Below are 21,757 nucleotides of genomic sequence, written 5' to 3' on the forward strand. Positions count from 1 at the left end.
TTCCTACCTTAACATAATAGCTTGTTAGTAGTAATCTTACGTTTTAGTAGTAATCATACGTTTGATACTGCAGCTCCGAGGCAGGAGTCAAAATCGCTAAGCAGCTAACTTCGAAACAGTGTACCTTCGTCTTCTTTGTGTGGCTTTCCGGCAGACTAGAAGCTGTGTTGCATATTGCTGCCTTTCGCAGGTCGGAGTGCGGATTGCACATTTTGTTCCCCCCCAAAAAGGGAAAAAGGGAATGGAAAATTTTTATTTTGCATCACCATCTAACCCTGCACCTATACATTATCCACAATAACCCACCACCCCATCCCACTACTTGGCCCTAAACAATTCTACACCAGGCTGTCAGCCTGGGAGGATGGAACCCCTTCTCTCAAAACTTCCTGTAGATCTTCTGCACTAAAACCTCTCACACCCAAATATTTCTCTGCTGCTGCAATTGGGGAGGACGGGCTCGTGGTAATGGCTGGAGCGGAACTAGTGGAATGGTATCAAATGCATCAAACACATGGTTTTCATGTGTTTTATGCCATTCCATTGGCTCCGTTCCATCCATTATTATGAGCTGTCCTCCCCTCACCGTCCTCCCCTGATTTTCCCTCCATCAGTGTAGTGCAGTTGATCACCATGGCTATAAATGCAAGAAATCCAACAATACTAAAACTCATCCTCTCTGGCTCTCTCTCTTCAGACCTACTCACTGGGGGCCTCCCAGTCGACTCACTCACCCTTGGGCTATCCTCTACTCTCTTCACTGCCTCAGCATAGGAAACATTCTGCCACACTTGAACTCTGGCAATCTCAACCTGTCTTTCTCTCACAGGGCACTTTGGATCCCCAGCTGCATGGGCACCCCCACAGTTGACACACATTGCTTTCTCTATCCCAACTGTACACTCCCTCTGACTATGCCCTCCTGCTCATTTCTCACATTGCGGGATCTCCCTTCTGCATACTGCTGCAATGTGTCCGAATCCTTGGCACCTAAAGCACCAAAGCGGGTTCGGAACATAGACCCTCACAGAATAGCAAATCTAACCTGACATTATCAGGTAGAAACTCTGTGTCAAAGCTCAACAAGACAGACAGGGTATTGTCAGTCCCACCATTGCCACCTGGTCTATGTCTCACCAAACGGCAGGCGTCACAAACACTAGGAATGTTTATTTTCATTTGATCCACCGCTACACTCAACACTACCCCACTGATCACCCCTTTTAGCGGCACTCTGCTCCAGATAGCAAAGCACACCACAAGTTGAGAACTCAAAGCGCCCGCTTCCTCTGGGAGGCAGATACACAAAAGAGATCGAGATCTATTGTGGCTCTAGCCATCAGGACTATCCATGTGTCAGTACTCAGTGTGACACTGACCCCACTCTACATATAATGAGATTTGATGGATGTATAAACTGTCAGATGTTATTAATCTTTGATAGCTTTCAGTCAAATGGAGGACTCTTCCTAAGTACAGAAAGCATCCTCTACTGACTGTCTACATCCCAAATGGCACCCTATTCCCTATATAGTGCACTATATTTCACCAGGGGCTCGGGTCAAAAGTAGTGCACTATGTTGGGAATAGGGTGCCATTTGGGACGTAGGCAGTCAGTAGAGGATGCTTAGGAAGAGTCCTCCATTTGACTGAAAGCTATCAACGATTAATAACATCTGACAGTTTACACATCCATCAAATCTCATTATATGTATAGTGGGGTCAGTGTCACACTGAGTACTGACACCAAGCTCATTAGTATGTTTTTAAAAATGTAAATCATTGTCAATCCAAATACCATCTGAGACAATCTTACAAGAACTTGAAAACAACATGTATTTAGTTTTGCCTGTCTTAAGCACAGGTTTTAAATCAGTAAGGGCTTCCGGCCTTGTCACAGCCAGGTCAGTAGTCGGTGCAATTGCGTACATAATAGTATCCTCTGCATATACTGTAGATGAAATTAAAAACATTTTAACAGATTGACCAATAGCATGTATATAAATAGTGAAAAGAACAGGTCCTAGTATCGACCCCTGCGGAACACCTTTATGTACTTCAAGAAATTCAGTTCTGTCACTAAGATAATCAGGAAACAAAAGGTAAAGTGACCATATGTACATATCCCAACCAAAAGCCAAGAATTACAGGCAACATCCGCACTGAGCTAAATGCTAGAGCTGCCGCTTTCAATGAGCGGGACACTAATCCGGACGCTTATAAGAAATCCTTCTACACCCTCCGATGAACCATCAAACAGGCAAAGTGTCAATACACAACCAAAATCGGATCCTACTACGCCACCTCTGAAGCTTGTGGATATGGCAGGGCTTGCAAACTATCACGGATTACAAAGGGAAACCCAGCCACAAGCTGTCCAGTGACACGAGCCTACCAGACGAGATAGATACCTCCTATGCACGCTTCGAGGCTAGCAACACTGAACTATGCATGAGATCACCAGCTGTTCTGGATGACTGTGTGATCATGCTCTCCGTAGCTGATGTGAGCACCTTTAAATAGGTTAACATTCACAAGGCCGCAGGACCACACTGGCAAGTGTCTTCACTGACATTTTCACCCTCTCCCTGATCCAGTCTGTAATACCTACATGTTTCAAGCACACCACCATAGTCCCTGTGCCCAAGAACACCAAGGTAAGCTGTCTAAATGACTATCACCCCTGCCCTTCGGCTCGCTTTCCCACCTCTTCTGCTATACATCTATCATTACATTTGGCCTCACCTACCTCTCCCGGTTGTACTGTCTGAACTAACTTTACTGTGTATCAGGGTTCCCCAAATGTATGCATATATAAAACATTATATAGTTCATAAACAAGTTATGTAATTGTAAGATCTGTTTACAGTTGGTCTAGTTTAAACTATTAAGGAGCTGTACCATTTTGAAAAGGAACCACTCTGCCATTGACAGCCATGTTGTTTTATGACATTTCAAATCGTTATAGTGCACAGTAATAATGTTTGGTGGCAGGATATGTGCTATTATCAGACCTTCCGGGAAAAACCCTGGAAATTAATAGAAACAACTATGTTTTAAGTGAAATATTAGCTTTGTCTGATGCCGAAAAAGACAGGAAATAACCAAGCTAATTTGACCTATGCACTAATGCTTTTCAGCATAAGCAGCTTGACTACTGCAAAGTTCTGTTGCTTTATTGATCTACCATACTTCAACAACAGATGTATTCCCATTGGATGGGTTGATTAGGATTCAAACCCTATTAATGTACTTGGTAATGTAAACATGTTTTTTCATGTAAGACACACATGCAATCTGCCATCTGGGAATCTGTTCAATGTTCCTAATCTTTATATATACCCATTGGTTCTTGTCAGTCTGCAGTTCAAACAACAACAAAGTCGGGACACAGATTACACCTAGTCCTGGGGCCTGTTGCACAAAACTAGGATAAGGGATTAAGCCAGGATATCTTGGTGATCCTGGCTCAATTGATCCGTAATCCGGTTGCACTAAAGATGGATAGGGGGCAGGAGGATATGTTATGGTATAAATTACCATGGAGATTTATTCTGTGGAGCTAGCCTGCTCCAGACCAGGCTAAATTCCAGGATCTATTTAATCTCATCCCTAATGTCAGTCAGCAGTCACCACAAATGGAAACCAATAGTTATTTCACTGCTCACTATACATTGTTATCACATATAACTAGACCCACTGTCATTATTTAAACGTTTGTGATCATTAATTTCAATGATTTTGGATAAAAAATGATTTTTAGATGATGTTGCTATCATTAGATAATTTACAGTTTCCCATAGACTATAAGGCTATATATAAAATGATAGAATATTAGGGCCACAGAGGGGAAAAAAACACAAGTCATAATATTGTAACCAGTTGTTTTAAAGGAGGACAGTTGTTAAAATGACAGATGTGGGGCATTTCGTGAAATTGTACTTCAGTATGGTTTCATAAACAAAGACATGCTGATGTGCCAGAATATTAAGTATCACATTGTCATAAGTATCAAAACTGTAAAAACAATATGTAGCTTTTCTGCAGAAAGAACCAGCCTCATAAATTTATGACTTTATCCTTTTTCTTCAGTGTGGCCCTAGTACTCTGTCATATAAACAAATACACATTCCATATGAATATAAAAACACAATGTGTAACATTATGTTCCTTTATTGAATAAGGACAAAACAAAGCAGGTAAACCATCAGCTCCTTTCGAAACTGAAGTCACAGTGACTCTACAAGATGGAAAGCACAGAATCCAAGCATATTATACAAAATGATACATACACATTCAAAGGTCTGTATATAACACACCCTGCATGTCTGCACACTAAAATAAATGCAGGACAAATCCATACACATCAACTGAACAGACAAATGAATGGATGCAGTAGCCTCCCTGCAGCCTTGTATTACACACAGTATACCGCACAAACATCATAAGAGGCCAAATTCGTAAAAAAACGAACCCAAAAAAACCCAAATTCCTCTGCCACCGCAGGACATATTTAACCAAAATTGAAAGCACACATACTAACTAAAATAATTCAACACATATTGGTCCCTCAGCAGCCGACCACTGTCGTCATCAGGGAAGATTGCCGGATTGTCCCAGTCCATGGCTGGTGGCACTCTGGGGGCCCTCTCCTTCCTCAGGCAGGCCACATTGTGGAGGACAGTACAAGCCACAGTAATATCACATGCCCTAACAGGGCTGACCCTTAATTTGTGAAGGCAGTGAAAGCGTGCCTTCAGGAGGCCAAAGGTCATTTCAACTCTGGCCCTGGTCCTGGCATGGGCATGGTTGTAGGCCTGCTGTGCTTCCTGGGGGTCTGTGAAAGGTGTCAGGAGAAAAGGCTGGCAGCCATACCCCCTGTCTCCCAGCAACACACCAGAGAATTCACCTGTCAACACAAAATCTCATCATTACTACCTCATAAACACAGTGATATTCTTGACACAGCCATGATGGTTATAAATAGGGGTTGTGTGGCTTACCTTGTGATAGGCACTGATAGATTTCAGAGGCCCGAAAGATTCTGGAGTCATGGACTGAGCCAGGCCATTTTGCCACAACATTGCTGATCACACAGTCAGCATTGCAGACCATCTGAAATCATAAGATGAGGAATATTACACCAATCAATGCACATCACTGGCAATGCAGAGTGTTCGTCAATGGACAATATCAAAAAGTTATGTTCACCTGAACATTAATGCTGTGAAAGGATTTCCTATTCACAAAATCGGCCTCATGGGCACCTGAGGGGGCTTTTATCCTTATGTGTGTGCAGTCCACTGCACCAATGACATTGGGGAAACCTGTCACACAAAGTAATGAGTATCCTACTATGTGTTAACAGTTGTCCTGTAATTTGTAGATCCTCTTACCTGCAATCCTATAGAACTCCTCTTTGATGTCACAGAGTCTTCTGTGGCCAGGGAAGGAGATGAAGACATCTGCTAATGCTTTGATAGCCAGACACACACTCCTTATTGTGCGGCAAATTGTGGCCTTGTTCAGCTGTTCTGCATCCCCCACTGAGTACAGGAAGGCTCCACTAGCAAAAAAGCGCAAGGCCACACAAACCATTTGCTCCACACTCAGTGCATGGCTCCGTGCAGTGCGGTGCTTAATCCTGGGACCCAGTAGTCTGCATAGATACCTGATGCCATCTGCAGAAAACCTGTATCTTTCATATAGATGGTCATCAGGGAAGGCCAGTGGGTCCAACCGGTCCCTGAAGACCCTTTCTCGCCTGAAGGCTCTCCTCAGCACAAGTGCTTCTTCATCCACCACATCTCGCACGAATGGGCATGCCATTGTCAGAGCAGAAAGGAACACACAATTTTGGGCCTTCATATAGGCTAGTGGCCACACCTGGTGCTGGGGGGGTGGGCAAAAGAGGGCGATGCCTTATAACGATGACTTGGTTGTACTGATTGCTGGGAAAATAAAAAAAACCTTAGAAAGATGCCACCGTCCTGTGTGCTCACAATAAGAGCTCATATGTCATGGCTCACTTGACTTTACGAGAATATACCTAATTTTTATTTTGAGCTGTGTCATCTTCTTGGAGCTGGGGGAGGAAAGAAAAATAATGATTAATACATTTGTGTTACAGTTAGCATACAGTGTACATTGAAGGCATATCTCACCTCCCTCTCAAGTTTTTTTATTTCAAGGTCCAGTTTCCTAATTGTCCTCTTTTTTATTTCGGACTCCAGTGCAAGATTTTCCATCTTTTTCTTCTTGTACTGAATGTCTATGTCTGCCAGTTCTATTTGGCGCCGGAGGTGGTTGCCATACAACTTTCTGATAGCTTGTGAGCTCTGTGAACACAATACAATTAGCGCAGCTGGAATTTGGCAGGATGTGGTGTCCTTTTATTAATACGCACTATGTTGCCAGGCTGGTTTTCCCACTGTATAGCATCTGGGTCCTGTAAAAGAAATTAGATTTTTTGATTTTGATGAGGACTCCTCACCATTGTAGAGTAAATAGTACTTTCACAGTCTTAACATGATACCTCATGCCTTCTGGAATCCAGAGAGATGGTCTCCTCCTCATCATCGTCTCCATCATGTGCTGTTGCTGCTGCACTGGGGCCTTCACCCTATCACATTTAATCGGATTCATATTGAAGCTAGTAGACAAGACATGCCAGGCCTACAGTATGCCTTTGATGGAGTACTCACTGGATCAGCATCGTCTGGTGCTTGTGCTGGTGGCTCTAACAGGAACACAGTGCTGCCAGACACTGCAAGGCAATAGGTAAACCAAAGTCAGACAGTCCAAATTGATTCAATATGAATGTGGTTGTATCCCATGTAGAGATGGAAGGACATACCTTGAATGAAGCGGGTGGCATCTTGGGAGGAACCTATGCTCGTCTCTTTCCCCCCAGGGATCCCCTCTAAGACGGGCCTGCCTTTATTTAGCTCCAAGGCCATGTCCTCTGCTGGGGTAAGGTCAGCCTTTGGTGACCCACCACCCGTGCCTTGTCTGTGGGTATTCTTTTTCACTGCTAAAACAGTACAGACAATGTGTGAGCAGGCACCTTCTGGGTACAATATATGCTTGTGCTTTGTTAAATATTAGTCAGGGACCATACCATTCTGCAGAATGTTCTTGTATTTGATTTTGACCTGCTGCCATGTCCGTTTTGGCCCGTTCATGTTTAATCTACACACACACACACACACACACACACACACACACATTTAATGGAGTCACACTGCAAAAAATTACTTGGTATTTTTGTCTTGTTTTCAGTAAAAATATCAAAACATTTATCATAGCTTTATACAGTGTGATGGAGTTACTTTACACAATTTCACTCATATCTGCAGTGCATTTCAATTAAAAATTTAACCGTTTCATAATTACAGTACAACTGCATTTTTGGAGATGTGAATTAAATATTTGAATTGTAATTGTGATGTTTCAGCGGAGCGGTGAGTGTGTAATTGTGCACTACTTACGCATTCAGGCGGTCTGCAATACTTTGCCACGCTTTTTCTCTTTGCTTTATCACTGTGGCGGTGTTGCCTTTCTTCTTAATTATATCTTTTACCTCCTCGTATGCCTCCATGAGGATTTGTGCTTCCGACGGGGAAAAGTACGCGGCTCTAGTTGCCATGGTAAATCAGTTAATCTGTGATCTGTGGCGGGGTCTATTTGAGTGAGCCGTGAGCGCGCACCTATCCAGGATTGGTTTCACCTGGCTTAATGAATCCGTGTCTGCTCATCCTGGCTTGGTCTTTGTGCAACCAATTAAGCCTGGACGCACATGTTTTGGCTTCATTGAGCTCAGCTGAGTCATTTATCCCGGATGTCTTAATTCTACTTTTGTGCAACAGGCCCCGGGACTATAAACAATTGTGGCTGGAGATTTTCCATTGATCTTGCTTTTTAGTCCAGGACTAGGCTTAATCTGATGATGTCTTACATGAAAAAACATGTTTACATTACCAAGTATATTAATGGGGTAAACCTACTCTAAGAGTATGTAGATAATGGCGCCGGAGGGGATGGCTGTTGTTTTACAGGCTCCTAACCAACTGTGCTATTTTGTTAGTTTTTTCACATTGTTTGTAACTTATTTTGTACATAATGTTGCTGCTACCGTTTCTTATGACCGAAAAGAGCTTCTGGATATCAGAACAGCGATTACTCACCTCGAACTTTACGAATATTTTTTATTTAATGAGTCCGATGCGAAGGATATACTGCTTCTCCGAGACCAGGCCCAAATCCCCATCATTCGCGTGAAAAAAAGACGGAAATACTGGGGGCAAAGATCGTGGTGCCTTGTGAGAATTCGTTGTCGAGTGGGTAACCCGCCTCTACCATCCGTTCTATTTGCCAATGTGCAATTACTGGAAAATAAACTGGATGATCTCCGTTCGAGACTATCCTACCAACGAGACATTAAAAACTGTAATATTTTATGTTTCACCGAGTCGTGGCTGAACAACGACACGGATAATACAGAGCTGGCTGGGTTTTCCATGCATCGGCAGGACAGAAGAGCTATGTCTGGTAAGACGAAGGGTGGGATTGTGTGTCTATTTGTCAGTAACATCTGGTGCGCGATGTCTAATATTAAAGAAGTCACTAACTATTGCTCTCCTGAGGTAGAGTACCACATGATAAGCTGTAGACCACACTATCTACCTAGAGAGTTTTCATCTATATTATTCGTAGCCGTCTATTTACCACCACAAACCAATGCTGGCACTAAGACCATACTCAACGAGCTGTATAAGGCCATAAGCAAACAAGAAAATGCTCATCCAGAAGTGGCGCTGCTAGTGGCCGGCCTCTTTAATGCAGGCAAACTTAAATCAGTTTTACCTCATTTCTACCAGCATGTCACATGTGCAACCGGAGGGAAAAAAAACTATAGACAACCTTTACTTCACACACAGAGACGCATACAAAGCTCTCCCTTGCCCTCCATTTGGCAAATCTGACCATATTTCTATCCTCCTGATTCCTGCTTACAAGCAAAAACTAAAGCAGGAAGTACCAGTGACTCGCTCAATACGGAAGTGGTCAGATGACGCGGATGCTACACTACAGTACTGTTTTGCTAGCACAGACTGGAATATGTTCCGGGTTTCATCCAATGGCGTTGAGGAGTATGCCACCTCAGTCACCAGCTTCATCAATAAGTGTATTGACGACGTCATCCCCACAGTGACCGTGTGTACATATCCCAACCAGAAGCCATGGATTACAGGCAACATCCACACCGAGCTAAAGGCTAAAGGCTGCTGTCAAGGACAGGGACACTAATCCGGAAGCTTATAAGAAATCCAGCTCTGCACAGACAAACCATCAAACAGGCAAAGTGTCAATACAGGACTAAGATTGAATCATACTACACCGGCTCTGATGCTGGTCGGATGTGGCAGGGCTTGCAAACTATTATGGACTACAAAGGGAAACCCAGCCGCGAGCTGCCCAGTGACGCGAGCCTACCAGACGAGCTAAATCACTTCTATGCTCGCTTCGAGGCAAGCAACACTGAAGCATGCATGAGAGCACCAGCTGTTCTGGACAACTATGTGATCACGCTTTCCATAGCTGATGTGAGCAAGACCTTTAAACAGGTCAACATTCACAATGCCGCGGGGCCAGACGGATTACCAGGACGTGTACTCAGAACATGCGCGGACCAACTGGCAAGTGTCTTCACTGACATTTTCAACCTCTCCCTGACCGAGTCTGTAATACCAACATGTTTTAAGCAGATCACCATAGTCCCTGTGCCCATGAAAGCGAACGTAACCTGCTTAAATGACTACCGCCCCGTTGCACTCACGTCGGTAGCTATAAATTGCTTTGAAAGGCTGGTCATGACTAACATCAACACCATCATCCCGGAAAACATAGACCCACTCCAATTCGCATACCGCCCCAACAGGTACACAGATGACGCAATCTCAATCGCACTCCACACTGCCCTTTCCCACCTGGACAAAGGGAACACCTACGTGAGAATGCTGTTCATTGACTACAGCTCAGCGTTCAATTCCATAGTGCCCTCAAAGCTCATCACTAAGCTAACACCTCCCTTTGCAACTGGATCCTGGACTTCCTGACTGGCCGCCCCCAGGTGGTTAGGGTAGGCAACAACACATCTGCCACGCTTATCCTCAACACTGGGGCCCCTCAGGGGTCCGTGCTTAGTCCCCTCCTGTACTCCCTGTTCACCCACGACTGCGTGGCCAAGCACGACTCCAACACCATCATTAAGTTTGCTGACGACACGACAGTGGTAGGCCTGATCACCGACAACGATAAGACAGCCTATAGGGAGGAGGTCAGAGACCTGGCAGTGTGGTGCCAGGACAACAACCTCTCCCTCAATGTGAGCAAGACAAAGGAGCTGATTGTGGACTACAGGAAAAGGAGGGCCGAACAGAACCCCATTAACATCAACGGGGCAGTAGTGGAGCGGGTCGAGAGTTTCAAGTTCCTTGGTGTCCACATCACCAACAAACTATCATGGTCCAAGCACACCAAGACACTCGTGAAGAGGGCACGACAACACCTTTTCCCCCTCAGGAGACTGAAAAGATTTGGCATGGGTCCCCTGATCCTCAAAAAGTTAGCCAGTTTTTACTTTGCAGCTGGCCTATCTAAAGGGAAATCGCTCAGTTCTGTCTCCAGGACAAGACTCATGACAATAAACGTCAAATTGCAGATGAATGACTCCGCAGAAGGCTGGCTAGCCCTTGCATATCCCTTTCTCCATCTCTCCAACAATCCCTCCACCCTGCCCTGCCTAGGGCATCACTCAACTCCAACACACAGAACTCTCTCTCTCTCAATCTATCTCTCCCTCTCTCCCTCTCTCTCTTGAGCTCAATTTCTGTCTCTCTCTGTCTCGCTCACTTGATCTCGATCTCTCTCTCTCGATCCTGATCTCTCTTTCTCTCTCCCTCACTCTCCTCCTCTATTTCTCTCTCCTCTCTCTCTCCCCTCTTCTCTCTCTCTTCCTCTCTCTCATTCTCTATTCATCCTTTGTATCCCATCAGTGTTATCCATCTCCATCTTAAGTCATGTTCAATAGCTACAGTTTTCGATTGGAATGTGTATATTAATCAAACAGTGTTCAGACTCTGTTCTCTTCTCACATGTTTGTTACTGATCACCAACTATACCTTGACTATGCTTTTCTGCCTGTGGAAATGTGTTGCCAAACAAATCCACATCGCTTTTTTGCCTGCATTGCCAAACAAATCCACATCCTTTATCAAAGTATGCAACATAACTGAATTTCTTTGTAAATTCATTTTACCTTTCCAACACCTCCAAGGTAGTGAAAGGAATTATTATGTGAGGATTAACTATACTGTTGTCAGAGACACTTAGCTTGCATTCGAAATCGCACCATATTCCCGATATAGTGCGCTACTTTGGACCAAGGCCCTGGTCAAAAGTAGTGCACTTTATAGGGAATAGGGTGCCATTTCGGACGCACACTCTTAGTGCTTAGAAGGGTATTTCCCTAGGATTTTCCGATACCTTTGTAAAAGATGAAACTCTGCACTTTGTAATACTCTGGGGGAAAAAAATAGAGATAACATTGTAAGCCAAATTAAAAACATTACAAATCCCCCCCGCTTCGATTTAATAAAACATTGAAGAATAAAAAAATGTGTCCCTTCGCTCTTGCCCAGATTCTACAGTATATTTCCGACAATGCTGAGCGTGCAAGAACAGACAGTTCACTCTATTTTGAGTTTCGAACGAAGGGATTGTGTTGTTACGCTTAGCCATGGATGGCAGAAACTCCATGCCATCTGTGAGCTCATTGTGGCTCTCTCTCTGACTGGATTAGTGTGATATGAAAATAGGGTTTGTTGTGTAAACAATTTCAGAATTTTTAACTCCGGATCGCAGGATTTCAGATAATCTATTGTTATGTGGCTTTAGCCATCAGGACTACCCATGTGTCATTACTCAGTGGTTGTGCCCCAAAGGGCACCCTATTCCCTATATTGTGCACTACTTTTGACCCGAGCCCTATGAATCCTAGTGAAAAGTAGTGCACTATATTTGGAATAGGGTCCCATTTGGGAAGTAGACAGTCAGTAGAGGATACTTTCTGAACTGAGGAAGAGTCCTCTATTTGACTGAAAGCTATCAAAGATTCATAACATCTGACAGTTTATACATCCATCAAATCTCATTACATGTAGAGTGGGTTCAGAGTGTCACATTTTGTTCCTAGTAATAATATATAATATAGCTAGCATTGTTAATTACCATGACACCGTAGCCCTTTCAATGACCAAAACCACCCTCTTTGGCCTCATGGATAGAATGTTATTCATTTTTTTTTTAGAATGTTATTCATTAATAAAGATTATTTCTAAAAACCCGACGAAAATCTGGTGTTTCTATATCAAACAGTTGTGTTATATTTCAGTGTTCTGTGATGTATATAAAGTGTAATATTGGGATGCAAACTCAATTGAATACATTTCAACTCTATATCTGAAAGAAGACTGAAATATAACAAAACTGTTTGACATAGAAACACCAGATTTTCGTCTGGTTTTTAAAAATAATCTAATAAAAAGTAGATATTAATTATGAAATTATGAAAAATATTAATAACATTCCAACCATGAGGCCAAAGAGGGTGTTTTTGGTCATTGACTGCAGGAAAGAGCTACCAAGCTCATTCGTATGTTTTTTAAACTGTAAATCATTGTCAATCCAAATACCATCTGAGACAATCTTACAAGAACTTGAAAACAACATGTTTTTAGTTTTGCTTGTATTAAGCACAAGTTTTAAATCAGTAACGGCTTCCTGCACAACTGTAGCCTTGTCACAGCCAGGTCAACAGTCGGAGCAATTGCGTACATAATATTATCATCCACATATAGATTAAATTAAAACATTTTAACAGATTGACCAATAGCATTTATATAAATAGTGAAAAGAACAGGTCCTAGTATCAACCCCTGCGGAACACCTTTATGTACTTCAAGAAATTCAGACTTAACTCCATCAATCATGATGGCCTAAGTTCTGTCACTAAGATAATCATAAAACAAAAGAGAAATGTGACCCACAGTGACCATATGTACATATCCCAACCAGAAGCCATGGATTACAGGCAACATCCGTACTGAGCTAAGGCTAGAGCTGCCGCTTTCAATGAGCGGGACACTAATCCGGACGCTTATAAGACATCCCGTTACACCCTCCGATAAAACATCAAACAGGCAAAGTGTCAATACTGGACCAAAATCGAATCCTACTACACCGGCTCTGATGCTTGTCGGATGTGGCAGGGCTTGCAAACTATCACGGATTACAAAGGGAAACTCAGCCGCAAGCTGTCCAGTGTCGCGAGCCTACCAGACAAGCTGGATACATTCTATGCGCGCTTCGAGGCTAGCAACACTGAACTATGCCTGAGAGCACCAGCTGTTCCAGACGACTGTGTGATCATGCTCTCCATAGCCGATGTGAGCACCTTTAAACAGGTTAACATTGACAAGGCCTCAGGGCCACACTGGCAATTGTCTTCACTGACATTTTCACCCTCTCACTGACCCAGTCTGTAATACCTACACTACCAGTCAAAAGTTTGGACACAGGTACTCATTCAATGGCTTTTCTTTATTTTTGTACTATTCTTTACATTGTAGAATAATAGTGAAGACATCAAAACTATGAAATAACACATATGGAATCATGTAGTAACCATACACGTGTTAAACAAATCAAAATATATTTTATATTTGAGATTCTTCAAATAGCCACCCTTTGCCTTGATGACAGGTTTGCACACTATTGGCATTCTATCAACCAGCTTCATGAGGTAGTCACCTGGAATGCATTTCAATTAACAGGTGTGCCTTCTTTAATTTGTGGAAGTTCTTTCCTTCTTAAAACATTTGAGCCAATCAGTTGTGTTGTGACAAGGAAGGGGGGGGGGGGGGGGGGGGGGGTGTATACAGAAGATAGCCCTATTTGGTGAAAGATCAAGTCCATATTATGGCAAGAACAGCTCAAATAAGCAAAGAGAAACAACAGGCCATCATTGCTTTAAGACATAAGGTTCAGTCAATACTGACAAGAACTTTGAAAGTTTTTTCAAGTGCAGTCGCTAAAACCATCAAGCGCTATGATGAAACTGGCTCTCATGAGGACCGCCACAGGAATGGAAGACCCAGAGTTACCTCTGCTGCAAAGGATAAGTTCATTAGAGTTACCAGCCTCAGAAATTGCAGCATCACAGACTTCAAGTCACAGACACATCTCAACATCAACTGTTCAGAGGGGTCTGTGTGAATCAGGCCTTCATGGTCGAATTGCTGCAAAGAAACCACTACTAAATGACACCAATAAGAAGAAGAGACCTGCTTGGGCCAAGAAACACGAGCAATGGACATTAGACCGGTGTAAATGTGTCCTTTGGTCTGGACTCTAAATTGTAGATATTTGGTTTCAACTGCTGTGTCTTTGTGAGACGCGGTATGGGTGAACGGATGATCTCCACATTTGTAGTTCCCACCGTAAAGCATGGAGGAGGAGGTGTTATGGTGTGGGTGTGCTTTGCTGGTAACACTGTCTGTGATTTATTTAGAATTCAAGGCACACTTAACCAGCATGGCTACCACAGCATTCTGCAGCGATACGCCATCCCATCTGGTTTGGGCTTAGTGGGACTATCATTTGTTTTTCAACAGGACAATGACCCAACATACCTCCAGGCTGTGTAAGGGCTATTTTACCAAGATGGAGAGATATGGAGTGCTGCATCAGATGACCTGGCCTCATCAATCCCCCGACCTCAACCCAATTTAGATGGTTTGGGGTGAGTCGGACGGCAGAGTGAAGGAAAAGCAGCCAACAAGTGCTCAGCATATGTGGGAACTCCTTCAAAACTTTTGGAAAAGCATTCCAGGTGAAGCTGGTTGAGAGAATGCCAAGAGTGTGCAAAGCTGTCATCAAGGCAAAGGGTGGCTTTTTGAAGAATCTCAAATATGAAATATATGTTGATTTGTTTAACACTTTTTTGGTTACTACATGATTCCATATGTGTTATTTTCTAGTTTTGTTGTCTTCACTATTATTCTACAATGTAGAAAATAGTAAAAATAAAGAAAAACCCTTGAATGAGTAGGTGTGTCCAAACTTTTGACTGGTACTGTACATGTTTCAAGCAGACCACCATAGTCCCTATGCCCAAGAACGCCAAGGTAAGCTGTCTAAATGATTATCACATCTGTAATCATGAAACACTTTGAAAGGCTGGTTATCGCTCACATCAACACCATCATCCCAGACACCCTGGACCCACTCCAATTCACATACCACCCCAACAGATCCACAGATGCCGCAATCTCTATTGCGCTCCACTCTATTGCCCTTTCCCACCTGGACAATATTGTTCATTGACTACAACTCAGCGTTCAACACCATTGTGCCCTCCAAGCGCATCAATAAACGAAGGACCGTGGGATTAAACATATCCCTCTGCAACTGGATTCTGGACGTCCTGACGGGCCGCCCCCAGGTTGTGAGGGTAGTCAACAAAACATCCGCCACGCTGACCCTCAACACGGGGGCCCCTCAGGGGTGCGTGCTTAGTCCCATCCTGTACTCCCTGTTCACCCACGGCTGCGCACGACTCCAACACCATCATTAAGTTTGCAGACGACACAACGGTGGTAGGCCTGATCACTGACGACGATGAGACAGCCTACTGGGAGAGGGTCAGAGACCTAGCAGTGTGGTGCCAGGACAACAACCTTTCCCTCAACATCAACAAGACAAAGGAGCTGATCGTGAACTATGGGAAATGGATAGCTGAGCACAGGTCGAGAGCTCCATGTTTCTCTGTGTCCACATCACTAAGGAACTTAGTTGTGAAGAGGGCACGTCAACACCTCATCCCCCTCAGGAGGGGGAAAATATTTGGCATGGGCCCTCAGATCCTCAAAAAGTTATACAGCTGCACCATTGAGAGCATTTTGACTGGCTGCATCACTGCTTGGTATGGCTACATTTTGGTATCCGACCACAAGGCGCTACAGAGGGTAGTGGGTACGGTCCAGTAAATCACTGGGGATGAGCTCCCTACCATCCACGACCTCTATACCAGGCGGTGTCAGAGGAAAGCCCTAAAAATGATCAAAGACTCCAGCCACCAAAGTCATAAACTGTTCTCTCTGCTACCGCACAGCAAGCAGTACCGATGCACCAAGTCTGGAACTAACAGTACCCTGAACAGCTTCTACCCCCAAGTTACAGTATATCAGATAGCGAGGGGTCCTGGTCACCTGGATCCACTGGTGATGACAAATCAAATCCAGTCAAATCAAATGTTATTGTCATATTGCAGGATTCTCGCAGTGCAATAGCGACAAAAGTGACATATTAATCAAGTAAGTGATATTGTAAATATATAACATACAAACAATAATACAAATACTAAATAAAATAATAAAGTTCAAGAGGCATGCAGATAAAAGAAAATAAGGATAGAAAATAGGCTATAGGGATATAGTATGGACATGTGTTTGTCCATGTGCATAGTAAGTGGAATAAGGTACAGTGCAGAAGCAGCATATAATTATATGAAAGTATGTACAATAGTAGTGCATTAAAGTGACATAACTATTTAATTTGTCTGGTAGATTTAAGTGATTTCAGTGTGTACAGAATATTAATAAATGGTAAGTGTGTGGTAGGGTGCAGTATTCAGCCCAGGGTTCAGCTGTTGAAACAGGAGTAGAGGCACTGAGTTTGAATGTAGGCCTTGAAATACATCCACAGGTACACCTCCAATTGACTCAAATGATGTCAATTAGCCGATCAGAATCTTCTAAAGCCATGACACCATTTTCTGGAATTTTCCAAGCTGTTTAAAGACACAGTCAACTTAGTGTATATAAACTTCTGACCCACTGGAATTGTGATACAGTGAATTATAAGTGAAATAATCTGTCAGTAAATAATTGTTGGTAAAATTACTTGTGTTATGCACAAGGTAGATGTCCTAACCGACTTGCCAAAACTATAGTTTGTTAACAAAAAATGTGTGGAGTGGTTGAAAAATTAGTTTTAATGACTCCAACCTAAGTGTATGTAAACTTCCAACTTCAACTGTATCTATATCGATTTAATGGGTGCCGCTAGTGTATTATTTGTTAGATATTTCAAAATGTTCGGTGGTGATAAATACAAAAATAGTTCCAAATAGTTTTCTTTCCAAAATTCCAAATAGTTTTCTTTCCAAAATGTGCCATTCTTCTTGCTACTAACCTAGGTTCAATGGTTTTATGGGAACTTCCTGTTGAATTTCAGCTTTTCTGCTTCTTCTGTGGGGTTTTAGAGGTGCTGCCAACTACTGTACGTAGTGTCCTTTTCTCTATTGGCAGGATTGAGAGTCTGAATCATAGACTGTAGCCTTTATCAAAAACCTTCATGCAAATAACATTTCATTGGCAAAGGAGGGTAAAAAGTGGGTAGATTGAGTTTACTCTCCTCTATTATTGGTCACAGTTCAAAAGGCTAACATCCTCAATGAAATGGCTGTGGATTCAAACAGTTTAGCAATGCAGGCTTCATTGAAATACTGGCAATGTCAATTATTTACAAAGCAAGTTGCAACATTGGATGTGGCTTTTATTTTAACTTAGTTTGAAGCAATGCAATTTAGTAATTTAGGCTATGAATTAGCCTAATAAGCTAAAATTGGTTTCATGACCATAGACAATTTCACCCTTAATGACAGTGATCAAACTTTTCTTCAAGTGGGTGAGGCGGTTTTGGGAGTGGCCTCTCTTAACAAAGCGAAATCCTTTATTGCTAGAAAAGAACTGTTGTATTACCTCAAATATAGTAGCCTATATTAAATCAATGACAAGAATCAAGGCTATTTTTGGGCACGATCAATATATCATTAATGTACTTAAACTGTAAATTATTAGGTGTACCAATGTTTTGAAATGCATTGTGTCCACATGTGTGGTTGAATTGTGATTTTATGAATTGGCAAATAAATCAAATCAAATTAAAATCACAATAAATGTAAGGTATTTATAACAACAAAAACAGCTTGCAGCATCTGGCTGGCCATGGTTAGCTGGAAGGTGGCAGACCGAATTTGAGATTAGAAAAACTCCTTGCTATTGTCTTTCAAATTAACTCATGGCTATAGGGCTTATAGTGGTCCTCTGAATGGGGGCTACCCACAAGAGATGCAAATCATGTCTTAAACGCAAACGCCAACCGCCCGCTGACAGTAGGAATTTATAGCCTTGGGCCTAATGAATTTATTTCAATTGACAGATTTACTTATATGAACTGTAACTCAGTAAAATCTTTGAAATTGAATGTTTATTCAGTATTGTTTAATTTTCACAAGCATATGGAATACTAGAGTAAGGATATACAGTGCATTCGGAAAGTATTCAGACCCCTTCCCTTTTTCCACATTTTGTTACGTTACAGCCTTGTTCTAAAATTGATTAAATGAAAGCAAATCCTTATCAATCTACACACAGTACCCCATAATGACAAAGCGAAAACAGGTCTTTAGAAATGTTTGCAAATTTATAAAAAATAAAAAACAGAAATACCATATTTACATAAGTATTCAGACCTTGTGCTATGACACTCGAAATTGAGCTCAGATGCATCCTGTTTCCATTGATCATCCTTGAGATGTTTCTACAACTTGATTGGAGTCCACCTGTGGTAAATTCAATTGATTAGACATTATTTGGAAAGGTACACACCTGTCTATATAAGTTCCCACAGTTGACAGTGCATGTCAGAGCAAAAATCTAACCATGAGGTCGAAGGAATTGTCCGTAGAGATCCGAGACAGGATGGTGTCGAGGCACAGATTTGGGGAAGGGTACCAAAAAATTTCTGCAGTATTGAATGTCCCCAAGAACACAGTGGCCTCCATCATTCTTAAATGGAAGAAGTTTGGAACCACTAAGACTCTTCCTTGAGCTGGCCGCCCAGCCAAACTGAGCAATAGAGGGAGAAGGGCCTTGGTCAGGGAGATGACCAAGAACCCGATGGTCACTCTGACTAAGCTAAAGAGTTCCTCTGTGGAGATGGGAGAACCTTCCAGAAGGACAACAATCTCTGCAGCGCTCCACCAATCCGGCCTTTATGGTAAAGTGGCCAGATGGAAGCTACTCCTCAGTATAAGGCACATGACAGCCTGCTCGGAGTTTGCCAAAAGGCACCTAAAGGAATCTCAGACCATAAGAAACGAGATTCTCTGGTCTGATGAAACCAAGATTGAACTATTTGGCCTGAATGCCAAGTGTCACATCTGGAGGAAACCTGGCACCATCCCTACAGTGAAGCATGGGGGTGGAGGCATCATGCTGTGGGCTGTTTTTCAGCAGCAGGGACTGGGAAACTAGTCAGGATCGAGGGAAAGATGAACGCTGCAAAGTACAGAGAGGCCCTCACAGATCTTGACAATTACCCTAAGCACACAGCCAAGACAACGCAGGAGTGGCTTCAGGACAAGTCTCTGAATGTCCTTGAGTGGCCCAGCCAGAGCCCGGACTTGAACCCGATCTCTGTGCAGCAACGTTCCCCATCCAACCTGACAGGATCTGCAGAGAAGAATGTAAGAAACTCCCCAAATACAGGTGTGCCAAGCTTGTAGCGTCATACGCACGAAGACGCGAGGCTGTAATCGCTGTCAAAGGTGCTTCAACAAAGTACTGAGTAAAGGGTCTGAATACTTATGTAAATGTGATATTTAATTTAATTTGAAAACATTTCTAAAATCCAGTTTTTGCTTTGTCATTATGGGATATTGTGTGTAGATTGATGAGGGACAAAAGCAATTTAATCAGTTTTAGAATACGGCTGTAACGTAACAAAATGTGGAAGAAGTCAAGGGGTCTGAATACTTTCCGAATGCACTGTATAGGAAAATAAAAATAAGCCTTCAGAATATTTTCTTTCAAGGCAAGTCCATCTTATTCAAACTGCTTGCCTTTTTGACCCCTTTTGATTTTTTTGGCTGCAACCATACAACCAAACCCTGAGCCCAGTGAACTGTTTGTTACATTGCTCATCTTAAATAAATGTCAAAAATGTCAGAAGCCTCCAGGTCAGGATATTCTTTATATCTCCTGAGCTGCTAACCCACTTCCCAGCTGCATACATTCCACCCTCCTGCAAGCCACTTGCCTTGAAGACTTCAATGTTGATTTTATAAAATAAATAAAACATAACAAAGAGAATAGAGTCATATAATATGGCTAGCAAGCCACCAAACAGGCCCCTACTTCTGTGACTACGACCAAATTTGCACCCTATTCCCTATTCACTTATAGTACTACTTTTGACCAGAGCCCTATGGGCCTCTATAGGCACTAGAAGGTGTATAGGGTGCCATCTGGGATGCACACTATTACTCCCGGCAAGGCACCTAAGCTCAATTTGGGAAGACGGATGTGACAGCTCCCTGGTACAGTCTCTTGTAGTTGCTCCTCCTGAGTTGCTGACTCCTCCAATTTTCTCTCCTGTTTCTCTCTTTCTGTGAACTAAAAGTGCTGAGGAAGTATTCCAGCAGAACACTTCATAGAAAGAACTACTCATACAACTCTAGAACATTGCTGTTAATCACTCCCAACCCCCACTGTCTCAAACACCGTTGTACTATATATAACATTCATTCTATGTTCTGTATTTTACTGGTGTTGTTTGCAACGCTACCTCCAGTGCTCTGTCTTTAACTTGTGTTGATGCATCACCTGTGTCACATTTTATGTTCTTTCTTTTCCTGCTGTGCCACCTCCAGTGTGTGCTAGGCTTCATCACACCGTACTGTTGTACTTTATTACATCCATTGCCACCTCCAGTGTCTCATACATAACACACCATACTGTTATACTTTATAACAAATACCTACTATATTTTTTGCTGCCGCTGTCTTGGAAGCCACCTCAAGTGTGCTGTCTTATACCGTTGATGTAGTGCCTGCAACTATTGCACTTTACCCAGATCTTTCTTTCTCTGCTGCTGTCTTGTATGCCACCTCCAGTCTGTTAATTACTCAGCTCCCTACCTGCAAGCCTTTGAAACCTGTACGCTAGAACTGCAGGATCTGATTTATTTTGAGGAATTTAGCAGGTTGGTTGATGAACATGCTCTCTTTTATCGGAGTTGTCTTTTCTTGTATGCCACCTACCAGTGCTGTCGCTGCAGTCTCTTCCTTTTCAAAATCAGAGCATCCATTATCAAGATTACATTTCAGTACAATTGTACATTTACAGCTTTAATTTCCACACTGTATAAGCACTTGCATTTAGTGGATAAGCACTTTGTGACAACTGCTGATGAAAAAAAGGGCATTATAAATACATTTGATTGATTTACATTTCCAGCAACAGTAAGGATCATCAGGAGACTATGCTGATAATCAATGCTGAGGAATGTAGTTGTATGAATACTGTATGCTATCGATTCAAACCAATGTACCAGATGCATAGTCTAGGCCTTGCTCCAGCAGGGTTTATAGTATCTGGGCTGAATCATAGTGCCTTGGTCCTGACAGGACCGTATTTCTGCCTCTCCGCAGTGAATCCCATTAAAGCACTCGTGGTAATCGGCCATAAGAAGGGTTATGTCCCAAAGGGCACCCTGTTCCCTGTATAGTACACTACTTTTGACCAGGGCCCATAGAGCTCTGGTAAAAAGCAGTGCACTATGTAGGGAA

The 21,757-nt window shown here is 42.7% G+C and overlaps 1 protein-coding gene across 1 annotated transcript in view; it reads left to right on the forward strand.

Annotated features, from left to right (window-relative positions):
* LOC311127735 (potassium/sodium hyperpolarization-activated cyclic nucleotide-gated channel 1-like) overlaps nucleotides 1–21,757 on the forward strand; it is a gene marked incomplete at both ends in the record, with an annotated part of 218,702 nt that overhangs the window by 123,245 nt on the left and 73,700 nt on the right. The window lies entirely within an intron of this gene.

Source organism: Coregonus lavaretus (genome assembly GCF_964263955.1).
Source record: "Coregonus lavaretus genome assembly, chromosome: 4".
Lineage (NCBI taxonomy): Eukaryota > Metazoa > Chordata > Actinopteri > Salmoniformes > Salmonidae > Coregonus > Coregonus lavaretus.